At 41.7% G+C, this 20,698-nt stretch overlaps 1 protein-coding gene across 2 annotated transcripts in view; it reads left to right on the top strand.

The window, feature by feature from the left end:
- The window catches only part of INTS9 (integrator complex subunit 9), a 144,164-nt gene that overhangs the window by 65,590 nt on the left and 57,876 nt on the right, over window positions 1-20,698 (top strand). The gene's annotated exons all lie outside the window — the stretch shown is intronic.

The raw sequence follows: 20,698 nt of genomic DNA, 5'->3' as shown, positions 1-20,698 counted from the left end.
GGGCCCTGGATACAGTATATTCAGGGAACAGTGAGAAGTCCAGGGTGGATTAGAATTGGTTGAGTACAGGGGGGAAAGGTGAAATGTCCCTAGACTGGGACACTGGAGCAAGATAATGAAGAGTCTACTGTGTGAAGACTAATTTGTCTGTAATCAGGTGTGGGAAGTCCATCGGGGGCGGTTGACGGGGCAGAGACATGATCGCATATCTCCTGAGAGGAAGCAACCCTGGAAGCAGCGTGGAGGCTGGATGGGATACAGAGACAGGAGCAGGAAGCCCAGTGGCAGAAACCCAGGCAAGGGAACAGAAGCCTGAACTAGGAAGGCTGTAGCGGAAGAATGAAGAGGTGAAGGGAGTGGAAATGCAGTCGAGAAGGCAGAGAGGCAGCTTGGTTCCTCTCCCGCACTCATGTTAATGGACAGTAGAGGACACCCGTCAGTCTTAACACACTGCAGCTGGTCACCCCTGCCAGTTGCTGCCCTTAGCCCTCAGCACCTCAGCCCCAGCCCTCCAGGCCTGGCGTCCAGAGTCAGAACTCGTCTGTAATTTCTTAGGTGTGTTCCTTATACTCCTGCCCATTCCACTGTCTTCCAGCTACCTCATCACTGAGTTCTTTCCCTCTAGGTCCATGATTTGTGAGCCATCTATTACCTAAACTTGAGAATGTCTTGGGTTTTGTGACATTCTTTCTACAAGGATACATGAATACGAATAGGCTTCCCTGGTGGCTCAGACCGTAAGCCTGCCATGCAGAAGACCCAGGTTTGATCCCTGGGTCAGGAAGATCCCCTCCAGGAGGAAATGACAACCCACTCTAGTATTCTTGCCTGGGAAATACCATGGACAGAGGAACCTGGCAGGCTACAGTCCATGGGGTCGCACAGAGTCAGACACAACCGGTCAACTAATCCACACTATGAACATGTAGCTAGGAGAATATGCTTTGTTTGGTTTTTTGCTTATATTTATATATTTTTTTAATGTGGACCATATTTAAAGTCTTTATTGAATTTGTTACAGTATTGCTTCTGTTTTACATTTTGGTTTTTGGCCCATGCAGCACGTGGGATCTTAGTTTCCCAACCAGGGATCAAACTTGCACCCCTGGCATAGGAGGGGGGGCGGGTCTTAGCCACTGGACCAGCAGGGAAGTCCCTGCTTTGTTTTTATACTGTGACTATCTCAGAGATGAGAATATGAGTCTCCTCTTTGCATTCCTTTATCATATGTGTTATTTATCTTATTTAACTTACGTAGCACTTGTGATGTGCCTGACCCTCCTCTCAGTGTTTTCTTTAATTCACTTAGTTCTTCAACGTGATCGTTTTGCAGAAGAGAAAACAGGCACAGTGAGGATAAGTAACTTGTTCGGCTCAACCAACTAGTGGGTGGTAGTATTTGGATTCAAACCCAGGCAGCTGGGCTTGTCTGGATCCCAACACCAAGCTGCTAACTACTGTGCTGAGCGGCCCCTCAGCCGTTACAGGCCTCTCCTGCAGAGCGTGTGAGCCCCTCGTGTGATGGAAGCACGCATAAGAGTGCACATCTCCTGTGTTTCATGGGTCTTCTTTGTGTCTCCATTTCCTTGACTGGGGACATGGTATCTGTCTGACTTGTCATTAGAAAACACTCGGTAGACACGTGTGTTTGAGTCTTCTCAGTACATGTGGCTACCTTCCTTGATCTGCCAGCTTAGTACAGGTCCCCTCCCGTCCCAAGTGCATTCGTATTCTCAGCTTCCTTCCTCCTGCCCATCACATACCTCCTCCCCTTTTTTCCCCTCTCCTGTCTGCAACTGGCCCACACTTGTCCCAGTTCCTCTCTTCATCCCCCTCCTTAGAAACCTGAGGAGTTGTTTTCACTTGCTGTGGAACACGTACACCTTGGCTCCCCTCACTTCCTCCTTTTAAATTTATACCCGTAAATATTCTGCCATGAAGAATTTTGGCACACCAGTGATGATGTTCAAAGGTCACTGTTTCCTGATTCCCAAACCCTGGACGTCCAAGTCCTTATTTTGACTTTTTGTTTGTGACCTTGGACAGAATCCTTGGCAGTGGTCTTTGCTTCCCATTCTTTGTAAAATACAAGATAACTGGCTCACGGAAAAAAATGCCATCATATTTTAGGGGAAAAAGGTGAATTGAACTTGAAGGACCAGAGGGCTAGGGAGGGGGCCTGATAGTAATTTCCTAAGGTGCTTTAGGATATCTCTGTTTTTTTTAAAAAGGTGCTGCTGTTGCTAAGTCGCTTCAGTCGTGTCCAACTCTGTGCGACCCCATAGACGGCAGCCCGCCAGGCTCCGCCATCCCTGGGATTCTCCAGGCAAGAACACTGGAGTGGGTTGCCGTTTCCTTCTCCAATGCATGAAAGTGAAAAGTGAAAGGGAAGTCGCTCAGTTGTGTGCGACTCTTAGCAACCCCATGGACGGCAGCCCACCAGGCTCCTCTGTCCATGGGATTTTCCAGTCAAGAGTACCGGAGTGGGGTGCCATTGCCTTCTAGTTGAAATAAAACCTTGAATCTGTTATCTCGCCACCTGGTGGGCAAAAACCAGAAACTGTTGAGAGGTAGCTTGGTAGAGAAGAAAGGATAACTTGGACCAATCGGAGACTGTATTTCATTACTTCGTGTATCCTGAGCGTAGTTCTGATCCCCATCAAGCATTTTGTTTTGGTTTCTGAGCATGAGATGAGCCGTAGTTACTGATAGGGAAAGAGAAGAGTCTGATTATTGGAAAGATGACACCAAGGTGACAGACAGTGAAGCAAGCCATGTCCTCTTTTTTTTTTCTCTTGAAGAAATTCAGCATAAATATTAGAACTGGTTGAAAACTGTGAGGAGCTATTTTGTAATTGACATAAGACAAAAGAGTTCTCTCAAAACAGTCACCCAGAATTTCATCTCATGCCAGAATACTAAAAGCGTTTCATGTGAACATTTATGCTGAAGGATTTACACCCCTTGAAAAGTTCCCCGTGTCATAAGCCAGATGATACCGTATGTCCCAAGACACTGTGACAGACTCTACTGCGAATCACTGTTTGCTGCTGTCACTTAGTACAGTGACCACATCATACAGCTGTATCTTTTCTTTATATCTCAATTCATTTTTTAATTCCTGCATTCTCCTTGTTCCATTCCTGTAAAATGGGGTTCACAAACTCAGATACCTCTAGGGATGAGAAAGGGGTAAGTCAGTAAGTACAGGAGTGGGGTTGGCTGCCAGGATTCATGGCCCAGTGACCACACCTCTCCAAAGGGGCAGCTGACACACAACTTCAGCAGTTTTGGCCATATGGCAAAGCGAGCCCGTCACTGCCAAAACCTGAATTTTTTTTTTTTTTTTTAAATGAGAAGCTCTGGATCTGAATGTTTCACATGTGATTTTTTTTTTCCCCTGCCTTTTAAAAAGTTGGCTCTGACATTAAAATAAAATTCTGGATGAACACCTCAAGCAGAACACTTCCATGAGTTGGATTCAAGCCCCTAATTTTTGATCTAAACATTATACAAACTCTCGTGGTCAAGTGTTTAAAATTAATGCATGTTAGTAGCTTAAGTTACTCATAAGACCATCAACCAAAAAATACATGAAAATCTTTCAGACTCATTGGTTTCTGACAAATTCCCTTAAATCACAGGAAGTTAGTTTGAATTAGCATTTGATTTAGTATTGGTGTGTTTACCAACCCGCCATCCCCCCAAAAAAACCATTACGCTTGCTTTTTGGCAGCTGTCAGGCTCCCCAACTCAGTTGACGCTGCTCCCTGAGATTTATTTAGAAGTTAGCTATCCTTCTTCCTCATTTTGACACTGCAGCTTACACTTCTTGAGAGATTTTTGAAGGGTAGGGTAAGGAGAATCCCCTACCATAAAATTTTTGAGCCTCCACATTCCCATATACACTTCAAAATTTAGGTTTTTAATGGGAAAATTTAAAGCACAATATTGCACTGAAGAAACTAACCCATCCTCTAATATTTTTTATGTAAGTGTAGCATTTTTTGTAGGACTAGAAATCTACAATTATAATTAAGAGACTAAATCATTACAGGATATTGTCATAATCCTGTGACTTGCATTAAGGAATTATGCATCGATATATTCCTCGCTGAAATGTTATGGTAATTTTCAGTACTCAAGAGCTTAAAATGTGGGTTTATACCTTATAGAAGACAATTTAAAAAAAAAAACATATTGTACTTGAAGTTCCTCTGTTCTGACACTCCTTGGGTATTTATAGATGAATTTATCAGGTCTCACTATGTAGTAGGAAGAAAATTAAAGCTATGGGCTTAGAGGTCAAATAGACTGGTGTTTGAATTTCAGATCTGCTTTTTGGCTGCAGAAGTTTATCTCTTCTAGGCTGTTTTCTTGTTTATATGATAGGAATAGTATTAGCAATGTCACAAGATTGTTGTGAGGACGAAATGTAAAGTCCTTAAAACAGTGCCAGGCACATAATAGGTGCTCAGTGAACACAAGCACACCAGCATCCTTTCTCCCTTTAATGATACAGGTGGCTCACATCACCCCCCTTTCAGTAACCATCACACATCTGCCTTCCTCAGCCTTACATGTCTTTCAGGACTGCCTTTCCTAGTGAGAGCAACGTATTTAGTATGGCAGAAGGGAAGTTATTTTCCTAATCTGCCTGTTGATGATCATTAGCAGTATCATTCAGATTCTGGGACTCAGTCTTCTTTTCTGTAATATAGGAGAATTGAATTGAACACAGTTCGCTTGTGTTAGGGTTTTTAAAGATGTCTTTAAGCAGGTTCTCAGAGAGTGGTCGAGAAGGCAATGGCACCCCACTCCAGTACTCTTGCCTGGAAAATCCCATGGACGGAGGAGCCTGGTAAGCTGCAGTCCAGGGGGTCGCTAAGAGTCAGACACGACTGAGCAACTTCATTTTCACTCCTCACTTTTATGCATTGGAGAAGGAAATGGCAACCCACTCCAGTGTTCTTGCCTGGAGAATCCCAGGGATGGGGGAGCCTGGTGGGCTGCCGTCTGTGGGGTCGCACTGAGTCGGACATGACTGAAGCAACTTAGCAGCAGCAGAGAGTGGTGGTAGTTTGATGGCGTCATCACAACTTTGCAGTTCCAAAAACTTAGTCACTTCATTTCACTTAGAATCAGTTAGCCTCTGACGGGCAGGTACTGAATGATAGACAAAAATTCCATTTAATTACTTTATCCTGAGAACTAGTCCATCTGCCTAGGACTCTGTTTTGGGCACCAAGTCCACTTAAAGAGATCAAATTATAGATAAGAGGGTTTTGATAAGCAGAAAATGAAAGCAGAGATGGTTTAGGCCCTCTCAAGAATTATTTATGTCATGCTTTGGTAGCCTAAACAATTGCCTTTGTGCTTTTAGGAGAGAAATTGATCTAAAACAAAAATCAAGATTTATCATCTGATTTCAGTTTAGTATTAAGAAATTTTCAGGTTTTGCTCTTGGTAAATTCCATAAAGATCATCAGGCTTCCCTGGAGACTCAGTAATAATCCGCCTGCCAGTGCAGGAGACTCAGGTTTGATCCCTTGGTCAGGAAGATCCCCAGGAGAAGGAAATGGCTAATCTCCAGTATTCTTGCCTGGGAAATCCCATGAACCGAGAAACCTGGCGGGCTACAGCCCGTGGGATCACAAAGAGTCGGACACGACTGAGCAGCTAAACGACAAAAGCAATGAAGAGCATCAGCCCGCTGACACATCTCCATCCTCCCGCCACCTCCCTGTGTATTAAGCACACTTCACTATAATGAGAGGAAACAAATTTTTTCTGCTTCATTTCTTCTTTGTATTCTGCTCTTGTATTTATTTTGTTCAGTCATTCATTCATCAAACACTTAGAAAAAGCCCAACCAGTGTTTTATTTATAAGCTTTTAAGTGGTCCCTGTGGACCTGAAAGTCTTGCTCTTTTACGAAAACACATGATCTTGTGCTGGTAGGATGGAAGAACAGACGGCAGAGTTCTGGCGTGAAGCGAAGCCCTGGGAAAAAATGTTTATTAAGCACTCAAGTGTGATAAGAACAAAAGAAAACAATGAAATCTTTTAGAAAGTACTTATTAAACATTTAGACTCTGAGAACTTGACTTTGATAAATTAGAAAGCCAGCAAAAACAGAACTAGTTCCCACTGGGTTTCCTTATCCGACTTATCCTTAATCAGCCAATAATCCTAATGGCTTTGAATGGCTCTGTGAAGGCCTCTCTATAATTATGGCCTCAAGCGTAAGTTTTAGGGAAAGCTGAATTAGATGAGATGTTAAGAGATAGAAGGAGAAAGGGACCATGTAACTTGAAAGAGTAAAAATGGTGTTAGCGAAGGGAATTTGGGGGTAGAAACCGGAAACTCAGAGGACTTCAGTCTTGTTTGTTGTTTAACTCCCGAGGGCCTGGCATTATGATAAGTTTGTAGGGAAATGCCCCCCAAAGTTTAAGGCATAGTACCTGTATCCAAGGAGCTTGTTGAGCAAAGAATAGGTACAAAGTGGCGAGACTCGGGCCGAGCTTAGCAGGCTATGCAGGGTTTGAATGAGGAAAGAGGTCATTCTAAGATAAAGAGAATATTGTGAGCAAAAACATGGCAACATGGCACGATTGAGAGGGGATTGGCTGGGTTACAATTAGCCAGTGCTCTCCAAGAGGGAGAGAGAAGCATGGCCAGCTAACCCTGCACAAAAGAATATTCAAAGACTTGTTCTTTTGGAAAAGCCAACAATACATTTGACTGATTTCCTGGTTGAAGTCTTTTGTCTAGCGGATAGAAAATTTATCAAAATTGTTTGTGAAAACATAGTCACCAAACCTATGTGATAAAGGAAACGTCTAGATGTTTCCAACAGAGAAATAACAGTTAGTTAGTTTTAGATCTGAAAGTAGTGTAGTCTGTATATAAGGTACCAGAATAAGATATCCAAAGAATTTAAGCATAAGGGTAAGGGGGAGGAGTTCATAGACACTGAATAATCATAAATATATAATGTGAATGATGTAGTCTACATATACACGTGTGTATGATTACTCATTTGCTGTGGTCTTCAACAGTTTTTGAAGGAAACATTTTACCGTCCAGTTAGATTTATGAAGGGAAGAAAAGAGATTAGGTGAATTATTCAATGTTGCAACTAAAGCAGAAATCAAATTTAAATTAGATGTGATGTCCATGCTACAGATGTTCTGTACAGTTAGAGTTTGTAAAAATGTCATTGACCAGACCTGAGAAAAGGCCAAACTTAGTTGAAAACAGTGTTTCTGTACCAGAGCACGGCCCAAGATGCTTCCTAATTTGTTAGTAACTGGGTCTCCCACCAGGCCACCCTTTTCTCAGGCTTCACTAGGAGGATCCCCTTCTTGGCTCATTCACGTCAAGGTTGGAAGGATTCAGTTCCTCAGGGATGTTGGACTGAAGCCTCCCTCGGGTCCTTGCCACATGGGCCTCTCCTCAGAGCATGGCAGCTGGCTGCATCAGAGCAAACAGGAGGCCAGAGGAGAGATTGTGGACAAGAAGGAAGTACAGTCCTTTGTGACCTAATCTTGCAAGTGACCGCTTGTCACCTTTGTCATATTCTCTTCACTAGAAGCTAGCCGGTAGGTCCAGCCTGCATCTGGTGGGAGGAGCCCACACAAGGGGGCAAGTATGGGAGGTGGGGAGCCTAGGAAGCTGTGTCAGAAGCTGTCTGTCACTCATCCTAAGCTAAGCAGGTCACACTTGAGACGAGAGTCTTGGGGGACCTGCCTGACCTTGCTCTTCTGGCTTGCTGATCAGTTTCTCCCAGATGCTTACCACCTCGCATGCTTTCTTAGGGCTCACCTCTCCCCAGACTTCGAAGTGAGCTTCAGATAATACAGACACATGGATCAGTGGAACCAAGTAGACAGCCCAGAAATAAACCAATGTACCTAAAGTCAGTTAAAGAATGTGCATCTGATCTAGCTGGCATATGACTTGTTAGCACAGTCTCGAGCAGAGGTGTCTCTATGGTAGGGCCTTGGCAGAGCTGAGAGCAATTAACACAGATCCAACTGAGATGAAAGATGTGGTTAGGCATCGTTGTTTATCACTTTAGCCACTCACATAATAACCTTCCAGCTCGGGTGACAAGAAAATCCTGCTCATACTCAGCCCAAAGGAAAAGGTCTTTATTCTTAATGAAGGGCAGTCCTGGGAAGCCCAAGCCATAGGGCCTCCTGATCTCAAGGAATTTAAAGGAGGCTCTAAAGCAGGGCTTCTCAGGTGGCTCAGTCGGGAGAGGGAAAAAAAAAACTCACCTGCCAATGCAGGAGACATAGGTTTGATCCCTGGATCAGGAAAGATCCCCTGAAGGAAAAAAAGGCAACCCACTCCAGTATTCTTCCCCAGAAAATTTTGTGGACGCAGGAGCCTGGTGAGCTATAGCATGGGGTCGCAAAGAGTTGGACATGACTGAGCACAGATACTCACTCAAAGCAGGGGAGTAACTTTGGTTCTTCCTTGAGACTCTCTAGAGCAGTGCACTCAAGTTCAGTGTCAGGTCCATCTAAAGAAATTACCCTGGGTTAAAGTCCACTACAGTACTGTTGGAAAATGCTTGTTCTGGGGCAGCAGTCGTTGTTTATGTTGGGGAAGGTTGGAGAGAGTCCTCACCCAGCCTCTGTTCTATGGCAGACACTTCTGTGCATTCTGCCCTTCACTCCTCACAGGACAGCTCTAAGAGGGAGGTGATACTCTCCTTTTTCACTAATGAGAAGACTGAGGCTCACAGGTAAAGAGGCAGTGCTGAGATTTACATCCAGACAAGTCTAAATTGTCTGCTCTTCCCCTGGTGTACCTCTGAGAGAAAGCTCTCCTTCCTCAGTGGGTGGAAGATAGTAGTGGGGGTGCAGAAGGAGACAGAAGTGTTGGTGGCAGCCCCTTGCCATGAATCTGCTCCAGAGAGGGCTTCTGTCCCACTTCCTGGGCTCTGAGACTCCGTCAGCCATCTTCTCAGCACACGGGATATGCACCTGGCCGAGACAGGTGTCACAAGACCTGAGAAAAGGTGACAGGTCGCCTAGATTTTAAAGCAGGAGTAAGGCGTCCCCAGTGGCTCAGTGGTAAAGAATCCACCTGCAGTGCAGGAAATGCAAGAGACACAGGTTCATTCCCTGGGTCGGGAAGACCCTCTGGAGGAAGGCATGGCAATCCGCTCCAGTGTTCTTGCCTGGGAAATCCCATGAGCAGAGGAGCCTGGTGGGCTACCGTCCATGGGGTCACAGACAGTCAGACGCAACTGAGCATGCACGCACGTTGTCCACACAAAATAAGAAGTGGACAGTGGAATGTTACAGCTTTGGGGGAGCCTGGCACTTAGAGAGCTCCTTATATAGTTCATTGTGTAGAATGTAGGCTGAGGCAGGACCATGATAAGAAGAGCCTTAGAAGTCATGCTGAGAGCCTTCAATGTTATCCTGAATGTAATGGTGAACCATTAAATTGGAGGAGGGGAGAGAGAGAGAGAGAGAGAGAGTGTGTGTGTGTGTGTGTGTGGGAGAGAGAGAGAGAGAGAGAGAGTGTGTGTGTGTGTGTGTGTGTGTGTGTGTGTGTAGAGATTTGCATTTTCAATGTATCATTTAGTCCCTTCTGGGAGAGAAGACAAGTATGCAGGCAAGGATGCCTTATCACGGTTTTCCATGTCTCCTTTTTTGCCTTGTACTGTTGTAAAAATTTTTTCAGACTAGATTCCTGTGAGCCGAGGCCTTTATGTTATACCTATTCAATTCCTTACAGGACTTGAGTACTATGGCCATAATCAGAGCTAAGTAAATATTTATTGACTCAATATTGTGAAACCTAAGTCAGTTCACTCTATAGAGGACAGGTACATGGAATAAGAAAATCTTCACCTGTTTATGCAGAAGGTAACAAGAAGGGTTGGTGGTATTTTGTTGCTGCAGAAACAAAGGTGAAGAGAGTTGGACCTACATGACCTGTGTGCTGTTTTTACTGAATCTCCGTTCCATGTTTACATTAGTATGACTGTGGAAATACAATTCACTGGCCATATAACATTGTTAGGATTTTTTTTTCTTGCACAACTTTCTGTTTTCCCTTGAGTTAGTAATTATCTTGTTCGTTTATTTGCTTAGTTTTCTGTGTGCATATATGCTCTATTGCTTAGTCACATCCAACTATCTATGACCCTTTGTCTATAGCCTGCGAGGCTCCTCTGTCCATGGGATCTCCCAGGCAAGAATTCCAGAGTAGGTTGTCATTTCCTTTTGCAGGGCATCTTCCCGACCCAGGGATCAAACCCGCGTCTCCTGCATTGGCAGGTAGATTCTTAACCACTGAGTCACCTGGAAAGCCCTTACATATTATATTACTAATTGATCTCTAACCTTTCCCCCATTTGCCTGAGTCTCTCCTCAGTATGTTCAGACTTGATGAACAGTCTGACAATTTTATCTTCCTGTTCTAGAAGTCCCCTCCCTGAGTCTTCACTCTTACCCCGTCTGGTGTCAGGTGCTCTTGGGACTGCTACACAGCATTCAGTCTGGGACTTTCTCCACCTTGATCCTATAGATTCCTTCACCCTTTTCTTCTGTTAGAAGCTCTATTTTCTAGGCCTTTCTTTTTCTGGTTTACACCTTCATTTTTGCAGACACTTCCTCCACCAGCTCCCTGAAAAAGAGTGCATGAGAAGTAAATTTTCTGTGAGCCTGCACATCTAAAATGTCTGCGTTCTACCCTCACACTCCGATAGAAATGCAAACTAGATGTAGTTTGCTCGAAGAATTTTTAAAGTGTTGCACTATTTTCTTCTGTCTCCCAGAAATGCTGTTGAAAAGTCCAGTGTTATTAAGGCTTGATCTCCTGTATGTATGCTGTTTATTCCTCTGAGAGACTTTTAGAATCTTCTTCTTGTCCTTAAAGTTTATGATGGTGTGTCTTACTTAAAGATAGTTTACATTCATGGACTGAGCTTAGTGTGTCCTTTCAGTCTAGGAAAGTGTCAGCAGCTATGGTGAAGTACCTGTTTTGTGTCTGAATCTGGCCTGCCACTATTTTTGTAAAATAAAGTTTTATTGGCACACAGACACACTCATATCATTGTGGTGTCATATGGCCAAGTTGAATAACTTGACAGAGACTGTATGTGGCCTCCAGAGTTTAAAGCATCTGTGGCCCTGTATCTAAAATGTTTGCTGACCCTCAATCTAGAAAATGGAGAATTTCAATTCTGGTTTAAAAAACAAATTCCCCCCCCCTTCTAAAATTCCTTTTTTCAATTTTTGTGTATTTTTCAGAACTCATGTTATTTGAATGTTGAACCTCCTGGACTGACCTTCAAATAACTTCTCTCTCCTCTTTACCGTCACTTTGTTTTGTTATTCTGTCTGGGAATTTCTTTTATCTCCCAACCTTCCTATGAATATTTTTTTTTTTGTCTCTGCTACTTATTTCTTGTTTTGACATAAATTTTTCTATATTTTTAAATTAACCTTTTTATATTGTAATAAAAAACACAGATACCAAAAAAACCTCACAAAGCTTGATATATAGTTAACAAATTATTATAAAGGAGCTACCCCCTATAAACACCACCTAGGTTAAGAGAGAGAAAATGTCTGGTAACTCAAAAGCCATGCCTCTGTGCACCAGTCTAATCTCGGCGCAGGCTGAAACATACATAGAGCGTGGATTTCAGCCCATCACCACATCACCCTTCTTGCAGCTCAGATTGTCCCATCAGTGAAAGCATATTCAGTTTATCCTCTACGTCCTTTTGTTGCATCGTTTGTAGTTTTTGATAGTTTGCTTGTTATCTAACGTAGCAGGATGTCTAAGACCCCTTTTTTACGTTCCTATATCTGAAATCATCCATTTCTCCAAGAAACTGTGGATTCGTTTAGTGGGAAATGGGATTTTGAGCTCCCATTCTGGCTGCTAACAATGCTCACTGTTACTGGATTGGTCAGTTGTTTCGAGGCCTTTTTGGAGGACAGAGAATATATATTTTTCTTCTGCTGCTTTTATACTTTTACTGTGTCTATCTTGTCAGAACATGTAGCTGTTACATACTGTCTTCTCTCCCTTCCAACTTCATTTGGCCTTTCTCCTCAAGGAACTCTGCGTTTAGTACTATCAGCCCCTGTATTGATGTTTCTACTGTAGTCAGTTTGGGTTGTGTGAAACTCATTCTTCAGATGATATATCAGGATGGAATCATGAGAACTGTATTCCGTGAGTTCTTGCTGGTTAATAATTGTTTTTCTGTGCTCTGTGACCTTGAAAGTCAGTTTTGCTAAGTACATAATCCTTGGCTTGCATTTTCTTTCTTTGAGTCTCTTAAATATGTTTCTCTATTTTATTCTAGAAAAAAACATTGAAAACTGTTGAAAACCGATATAGTGTTTTCTTGTTTTCCTTGTAAATAACTTGCCCTTTTTGCCTCCATGCCCAAAGATTTTTCTCTGTAATCTAAATATTTTCCCAGAATATGTCTGGTGTTAGTTATTCTGGGTCAGTATTCTCGAGTCTGCATTGTGTTCTTTCAGTGTATAGTTTCTTTTTATTTCTAATTACGCTTTTTGGTATTCTGTTCCCTTGCTTGGATTTCTGTGAGGGACTCCTGTTACCTGTATGTTATATCTGTCTTTGCTCTCTTGGCATATCTGTTGTGTTTATCCACTCTTATGTGTCTTTCCGTTTAGTCTACATTCCTGAATTCTTATTAAATTTCTAATTCTTTATGTAGCTCTGTTACTTCATTTTTAAGCTTTTCTGATTTCTTCATTTATATGGGTCTTTTGTGTCTTGAACATCTTTTTAACGTTTTTAGCTTATTTTGAAATCTTGTTGTTTTGTTGGCATGCTTTCAATGTGTAATATCATATTTTCATTTATGACATTTTCATTTATTTCTTTTCATTCTCTTAATGACTCTTCACCCTTTTAGTAGAAGTCTCTTCTCATTTCTTAGGTACACTCTTTTATTAATCTGAGAATAATGATTGTTACTTTCTACCAACCTAATTTATTTCCTCTCCTTCCTCCATTTGTTTTGGCCTTTATCATTTTAGAGGCTTTATTCAAATACATGGTGATCCTTGGTTATTGGTTCATATTTAAGAATTAGACAGTCATTCTATTGAAATCCTAAGCCTCGGGAGAACTGTAAAGATGGCGGAGGAATAGGACGGGAAGACCACTTTCTCCCTCACAAATTCCTCAAAAGAACATTTCAACGCCGAGCAAACTCCACAAAACAACTTCTGTAGGCTGGCAGAGGACATCAGGCAACCAGAAAAGCAGACCATTGTCTTCAAAAACAGGTAGGAAAAAATATAAAAGACGAAAAAGGAGACAAAGGAGGTGGGGAGGGAGCTCTGTCCCGGGAAGGGAAGCCCGTCCCGGGAAGGGAATTTTAAGAAGAGAGGTTTCCAACCACCAGGAAACACTCTCCCTGCTGAGTCTGTGGTGAGCCTTGGAAACACAGAGGGCAACATAACAGGAAGGAAAAATAAAGAAATAATTAAAACCAAGAGATTATAAGCCCACCAGTAACTCCCCCAGTGGAAAAACAGCACAGACGCCTGCATCCGCCACTGGGAAGTGGGGGCAGGGCAGGGACGCGTGGGAGGCGCGGGCTGCAGTGCTTTGTAAGAATCGGGCAGGAATGCCCCAAGCGCAACCAGAACGATCTAACTTGGGCTAGCAAACCAGACTGTGGGATAGCTACCGCACGAAAAGCTCGAACATAAGACACCGCCAGGACCGAGCACAGAACAAAGGACGGAACGGAAAAAGCCGGCTGCAGACCATCCCCCGCCGGGGACAGGCAGCCAGAGCCGTAAGGACTGGAAAGGGGCAATTGCAGACCCGGAGAGACTTTATTTACCTAACTGCAAGCAGGCTCCTTTGCTAAGACTTCTGGGGGTGCTGGACAGTCACAATCTGCCTCACAGGGGGCGCCAGCGGTCCACCCAGAAAGCTGAGCAGCAGCGGCAGAAAAGGTGACAAGCCGCGGCAATCGCGCTCGCCAAACTCCTGAGCTACTCGGACCTGGGAAGGGCACAAAGCGCAGTCCCAGCCGAATCTGTGCCTCTGAGGGCTGCCTGAGCGCCGAACCTGAGCGGCTTGGACCGGGGAAGTGCACGCAGCCTAGGGCCGGCCCCAGACGGTTCCCGGTTGAGCATCGTTGAGCTGGAGCGGTTTGTGCGCCTCGAGAAGGGACAGGTCAAGCGGGGCTGAGACACTGTGTGCACACGACAGTGCTATTTGTTTGCAGCATCACCCCTCCCCACAGCGCGACTGAACTAGTAAGCCTAAAAAACCAGCAAACAGAAGAAGTTAAACAGAGGGAACCACCTTGGAAGTGATATTTTTACTATTTTTAAAATCATTCCTTTTGTTTGTTTGTTTGTTTCTTTTTTTCTAACTTTTTTTTAAATTGTTAAGTCTTCTATTTCTCCTCTAATTTTTATTTCTATAACCTACTATTACTATTTAAAAAAAAAAAAGACTTTTTTTTTTTTTAAGGCAAACACCATATATAGTCTTTGGATGGTTGTTGGTGGTTTTTGTTGTTGTTGTTGTTGTTTTTTTAATAATTCTTGTTTTTTTTTCTTTCTTCCTTTTTCCTTCTGCTTCTTTTCTTTAATATTGTATTTTTGAAAATCCAACCTCTACTCTAGATTTTTAATCTTTGCTCTTAGGTTTTTGTTGTAAATTTTGTACATGTAAAAACCCAAACTTCACTACCCAAGTTTACCTGAGAGCGAGATTACTGGCTTGACCACTTTCTCCTCCTTTGGACTCTCCTTTTTCTCCACCAGGTGGCCTCTGTCTCTTTCCCCCCCATCTCTTCTCTATCCAACTCTGTGAATCACTGTGTGTTCTAGACGGTGGAGAACACCTAAGGAACTAGTTACTGGCAGGATTTGTCTCTCTCCTTCTCATTCCTCTCTCTTATCCTCCTGGTCACCTCTGTCTACTTCCTCCCTCTCCTCTTCCCCGTATAACTCCGTAAATACCTCTGAGCGGTCCAGACTATAGAGCGCACATAAGGAAGTGACTACTGGCTAGCTTGCTCTCTCCCCTTTTGATCTCACCACATCTCATTCCAGTCACCTCTAACTACCCCCTCCATCTTCTCTTCTCCATGTAACTCAGTGACCCTCTCTGAGTGTCCCTCAATGTGGAGAAACTTTTCATCTTTAACCTAGATGTTTTATCATCGGTGCTATATAGATGGAGAAGTCTAGAGGCTACTGTAAAAATAAAACTGAAAACCAGAAGCAGGAGGCTTAAATCCAAAGCCTGAAAACATTAGAGAACTCTTGAATTCAGGAAACATTAAGCAATAGGACCTCATCAAATGCCTTCATACCTACACTGAAACCAAGCTCCACCCAAGGGCCAACAAGTTCCAAAACAAGACATACCATGCAAATTCTCCAGCAACACAGGAACACTCCCCTGAGCTTCAGTATACAGGCAGCTCAAAATTATTCCAAAACCTTTGATGTCTCATAACCCATTACGGGTCACTCCACTGCACTCCAGAGAGAAGAAACCCAGCTCCACTCACCAGAACTCCAACACAAGCCTCCCTAACCAGGAAACCTTGACAAGCCACTGATAGAACCCCACCCACAGTGAGGAAGCTCTGTAATAAAGAGAACTCCACAAATTACCAGAATATGAAAAGGCCACCCCAAACACAGCAATATAACCAAGATGAAGAGACAGAGGAATACTCAGCAGGTAAAGGAACAGGAGAGTTGCCCACCAAACCAAACAAAAGAGGAAGAAGTAGGGAATCTACCTGAGAAGGAATTCCAAATATTGATAGTGAAAATAATCCAAAATCTTGAAATCAAAATGGAATCACAGATAAATAGCCTAGAGACAAGGATTGAGAAGATGCAAGAAAGGTTTAACAAGGACCTAGAAGAAATAAAAAAGAGTCAAAATATAATAAATAATGCAATAAATGAGATCAGAAACACTCTGGAGGCAACAAATAGAATAACGGAGGCAGAAGATAGGATTAGTGAAATAGAAGATAGAATGGTAGAAATAAATGAATCAGAGAGGAAACAAGAAAAATGAATTAAAAGAAACGAGGAAAATCTCAGAGACCTCCAGGACAATATGAAATGCTCCAACATTCGAATTATAGGAGTCCCAGAAGAAAAAGACAGAAAGAAAGATCAGGAGAAAATCCTTGAGGAGATAATAGTTGAAAACTTCCCTAAAATGGGGAAGGAAATAATCACCCAAGTCCAAGAAACACAGAGAGTTCCAAATACGACAAACCTAAGGTGAAACACCCCAAGACACATATTAATCAAATTAACAAAGATCAAACACAAAGAACAAATATTAAAAGCAGCAAGGGAAAAATAACAAATAACACACAAGGGGATTCCCATAAGGATAACAGCTGATCTTTCAATAGAAACTCTTCAGGCCAGGAGGGAATGGCAAGACATACTTAAAGTGATGAAAGACAATAACCTACAGCCTAGATTCCTGTACCCAGCAAGGATCTCATTCAAATATGAAGGAGAAATCAAAAGCTTTACAGAAAAGCAAAAGCTGAGAGAATTCAGCACCACCAAACCAGCTCTCCAACAAATTCTAAAGGATATTCTCTAGACAGGAAACACGAAAAGGGTGTATAAACCCGAACCCAAAACAATAAAGTAAATGGTAATGGGATCATACTTATCAGTAATTACCTTAAACGTAAATGGGTTGAACACCCCAACCAAAAGACAAAGACTGGCCGAATGGATACAAAAACAAGACCCCTCTATATGCTGCTTACAAGAGACCCACCTCAAAACAAGGGACACATACAGACTGAAAGTGAAGGGCTGGAAAAAGATATACCACGCAAATAGAGACCAAAAGAAAGCAGGAGTGGCAATACTCATATCCGATAAAATAGACTTTAAAACAAAGGCTGTGAAAAGAGACAAAGAAGGCCACTACATAATGATCAAAGGATCAATCCAAGAAGAAGATATAACAATTATAAATATATATGCACCCAATATAGGAGCACCACAATATGTAAGACAAATGCTAACAAGTATGAAAGGGGAAATCAACAACAACACAATAATAGTGGGAGACTTTAATACCCCACTCACACCTATGGGCAGATCAACTAAACAGAAAATTAACAAAGAAGCGCAAACTTTAAATGATACATTAGATCAGTTAGACCTAATTGATATCTATAGGACATTTCACCCCAAAACAATGAATTTCACCTTTTTTTCAAGTGCTCATGGAACCTTCTCCAGGATAGATCACATCCTGGGCCATAAATCTAAACTTGATAAATTCAAAAAAATCGAAATCATTCCAAGCATCTTTTCTGACCATAATGCATTAAGATTAGATCTCAATTACAGGAGAAAAACTATTAAAAATTCCAACATATGGAGGTTGAACAACACACTTCTGAATAACCAACAAATCACAGAAGAAATCAAAAAAGAAATCAAAATATGCATAGAAACTAATGAAAATGAAAACACAACAACCCAAAACCTGTGGGACACTATAAAAGCAGTGCTAAGAGGAAAGTTCATAGCAATACAGGCATACCTTAAGAAATAAGAAAAAAGTCAAATAAATACCTAACTCTACAACTAAAGCAACTAGAAAAGGAAGAATTGGAGAACTCCAGAGTTAGTAGAAGGAAAGAAATCTTAAAAATTAGGGCAGAAATAAATGCAAAAGAGACAGAAGAGACCATAGCAAAACTCAACAAAGCCAAAAGCTGGTTCTTTGAAACGATAAATAAAATTGACAAACCATTAGCCAGACTCATCAAGAAGCAAAGAGAGAAAAATCAAATCAATAAAATTAGAAATGGAGAGATCACAACAGACAACACATAAATACAAAGGATCATAAGAGACTACTATCAGCAGTTGTATGCCAATAAAATGGACAACGTGGAAGAAATGGACAAATTCCTAGAAAAGTACAATTTTCCAAAACTGAACCAGGAAGAAATAGAAAATCTTAACAAACCCATCACAAGCATGGAAATTGAAACTGTAATCAGAAATCTTCCAGCAAACAAAAGCCCAGGTCCAGACGGCTTCACAGCTGAATTCTACTGAAAATTTCGAGAAGAGCTAACACCTATCCTCCTCAAACTCTTCCAGAAAATTGCAGAGGAAGGTAAACTTCCAAACTCATTCTATGAGGCCACCATCACCCTAATACCAAAACCTGACAGAGATGTCACAAAAAAAGAAAACTACAGGCCAATATCACTGATGAACATAGATGCAAAAATCCTCAACAAAATTCTAGCAATCAGAATCCAACAATACATTAAAAAGATCATACACCATGACCAAGTGTGCTTTATCCCAGGGATGCAAGGATTCTTCAATATCCGCAAATCAATCAATGTAATTCACCACATTAACAAATTGAAAAATAAAAACCATATGATTATCTCAATAGATGCAGAGAAGGCCTTTGACAAAATTCAACATCCATTTATGATAAAAACTCTCCAGAAAGCAGGAATAGAAGGAACATACCTCAACATAATAAAAGCTATCTATGACAAACCCACAGCAAACATTATCCTCCATGGTGAAAAATTGAAAGCATTTCCCCTAAAGTCAGGAACAAGACAAGGGTGCCCACTTTCACCGCTACTATTCGACATAGTTCTGGAAGTTTTGGCCACAGCAATCAGAGCAGAAAAAGAAATAAAAGGAATCCAAATTGGAAAAGAAGAAGTAAAACTCTCACTGTTTGCAGATGACATGATCCTCTACATGGAAAACCCTAAAGACTCCACCAGAAAATTACTAGAGCTCATCAATGAATATAGTAAAGTTGCAGGATATAAAATCAACACACAGAAATTCCTTGCATTCCTATACACTAATAATGAGAAAGTAGAAAAAGAAATTAAGGAAACAATTCCATTCATCATTGCAACGAAAAGAATAAAATACTTAGGAATATATCTACCTAAAGAAACTAAAGACCTATATATAGAAAACTATAAAACACTGATGAAAGAAATCAGAGGACACTAATAGATGGAGAAATATACCATGTTCATGGATCGGAAGAATCAATATAGTGAAAATGAGTATACTACCCAAAGCAACTTACAAATTCAATGCAATCCCTATCAAGCTACCAGCCATATTTTTCACAGAACTAGAACAAATAATTTCAAGATTTGTATGGAAATACAAAAAACCTCGAATTGCCAAAGCAGTCTTGAGAACGAAGAATGGAACTGGAGAAATCAACTTGCCTGACTTCAGGCTCTACTACAAAGCCACAGTCATCAAAACAGTATGGTACTGGCACAAAGACAGACATATAGATCAATGGAACAAAATAGAAAGCCCAGAGATAAATCCACACACATATGGACACCTCATCTTTGACAAAGGAGGCAAGAATATACAATGGAGAAAAGACAATCTCTTTAACAAGTCGTGTTGGGAAAACTGGTCAACCACTTGTAAAAGAATGAAACTAGATCACTTTCTAACACCGCACACAAAAATAAACTCAAAATGGATTAAAGATCTAAATGTAAGACCAGAAACTATAAAACTCCTAGAGGAGAACATAGGCAAAACACTCTCAGACATAAATCACAGCAGGATCCTCTATGATCCACCTCCCAGAATTCTGGAAATAAAAGCAAAAATAAACAAATGGGATCTAATTAAAATTAAAAGCTTCTGCACAACAAAGGAAACTATAAGCAAGGTGAAAAGACAGCCTTCTGAATGGGAGAAAATAATAGCAAATGAAGCAACTGACAAACAACTCATCTCAAAAATATACAAGCAACTCCTGCAGCTCAATTCCAGAAAAATAAACGACCCAATCAAAAAATGGGCCAAAGAACTAAATAGACATTTCTCCAAAGAAGACATTCGGATGGCTAACAAACACATGAAAAGATGCTCAACATCACTCATTATCAGAGAAATGCAAATCAAAACCACAATGACGTACCACTTCACACCAGTCAGAATGTCTGCGATCCAAAAATCTGCAAGCAATAAATGCTGGAGAGGGTGTGGAGAAAAGGGAACCCTCCTACACTGTTGGTGGGAATGCAAACTAGTACAGCCACTATGGAGAACAGTGTGGAGATTCCTTAAAAAATTGCAAATAGAACTACCTTATGACCCAGCAATCCCACTGCTGGGCATACACACTGAGGAAACCAGAATTGAAGGAGACACATGTACCCCAATGTTCATCGCAGCACTGTTTATAATAGCCAGGACATGGAAACAACCTAGATGTCCATCAGCAGATGAATGGATAAGAAAGCTGAGGTACATATACACAATGGAGTATTACTCAGCCATTAAAAAGAGCTCATTTGAATCAGTTCTGATGGATGAAACTGGAGCCGATTATACAGAGTGAAGTAAGCCAGAAAGAAAAACACCAATACAGTATACTAACACATATATATGGAATTTAGGAAGATAGCAATGACGACCCTGTATGCAAGACAGGAAAAAAGACACAGCTGTGTATAACAGACTTTTGGACTCAGAGGGAGAGGGAGAGGGTGGGATGATTTGGGAGAATGGCATTCTAACATGTATACTATCATGTAAGAATTGAATCGCCAGTCTATGTCTGACGCAGGATACAGCATGCTTGGGGCTGGTGCATGGGGA

The sequence above is a fragment of the Ovis canadensis genome, chromosome 2, assembly GCF_042477335.2.
Source record: "Ovis canadensis isolate MfBH-ARS-UI-01 breed Bighorn chromosome 2, ARS-UI_OviCan_v2, whole genome shotgun sequence".
Lineage (NCBI taxonomy): Eukaryota > Metazoa > Chordata > Mammalia > Artiodactyla > Bovidae > Ovis > Ovis canadensis.
The sequence above is the reverse complement of the archived record's forward strand: the minus strand, read 5'-3'. Positions and strand labels throughout refer to the sequence as shown.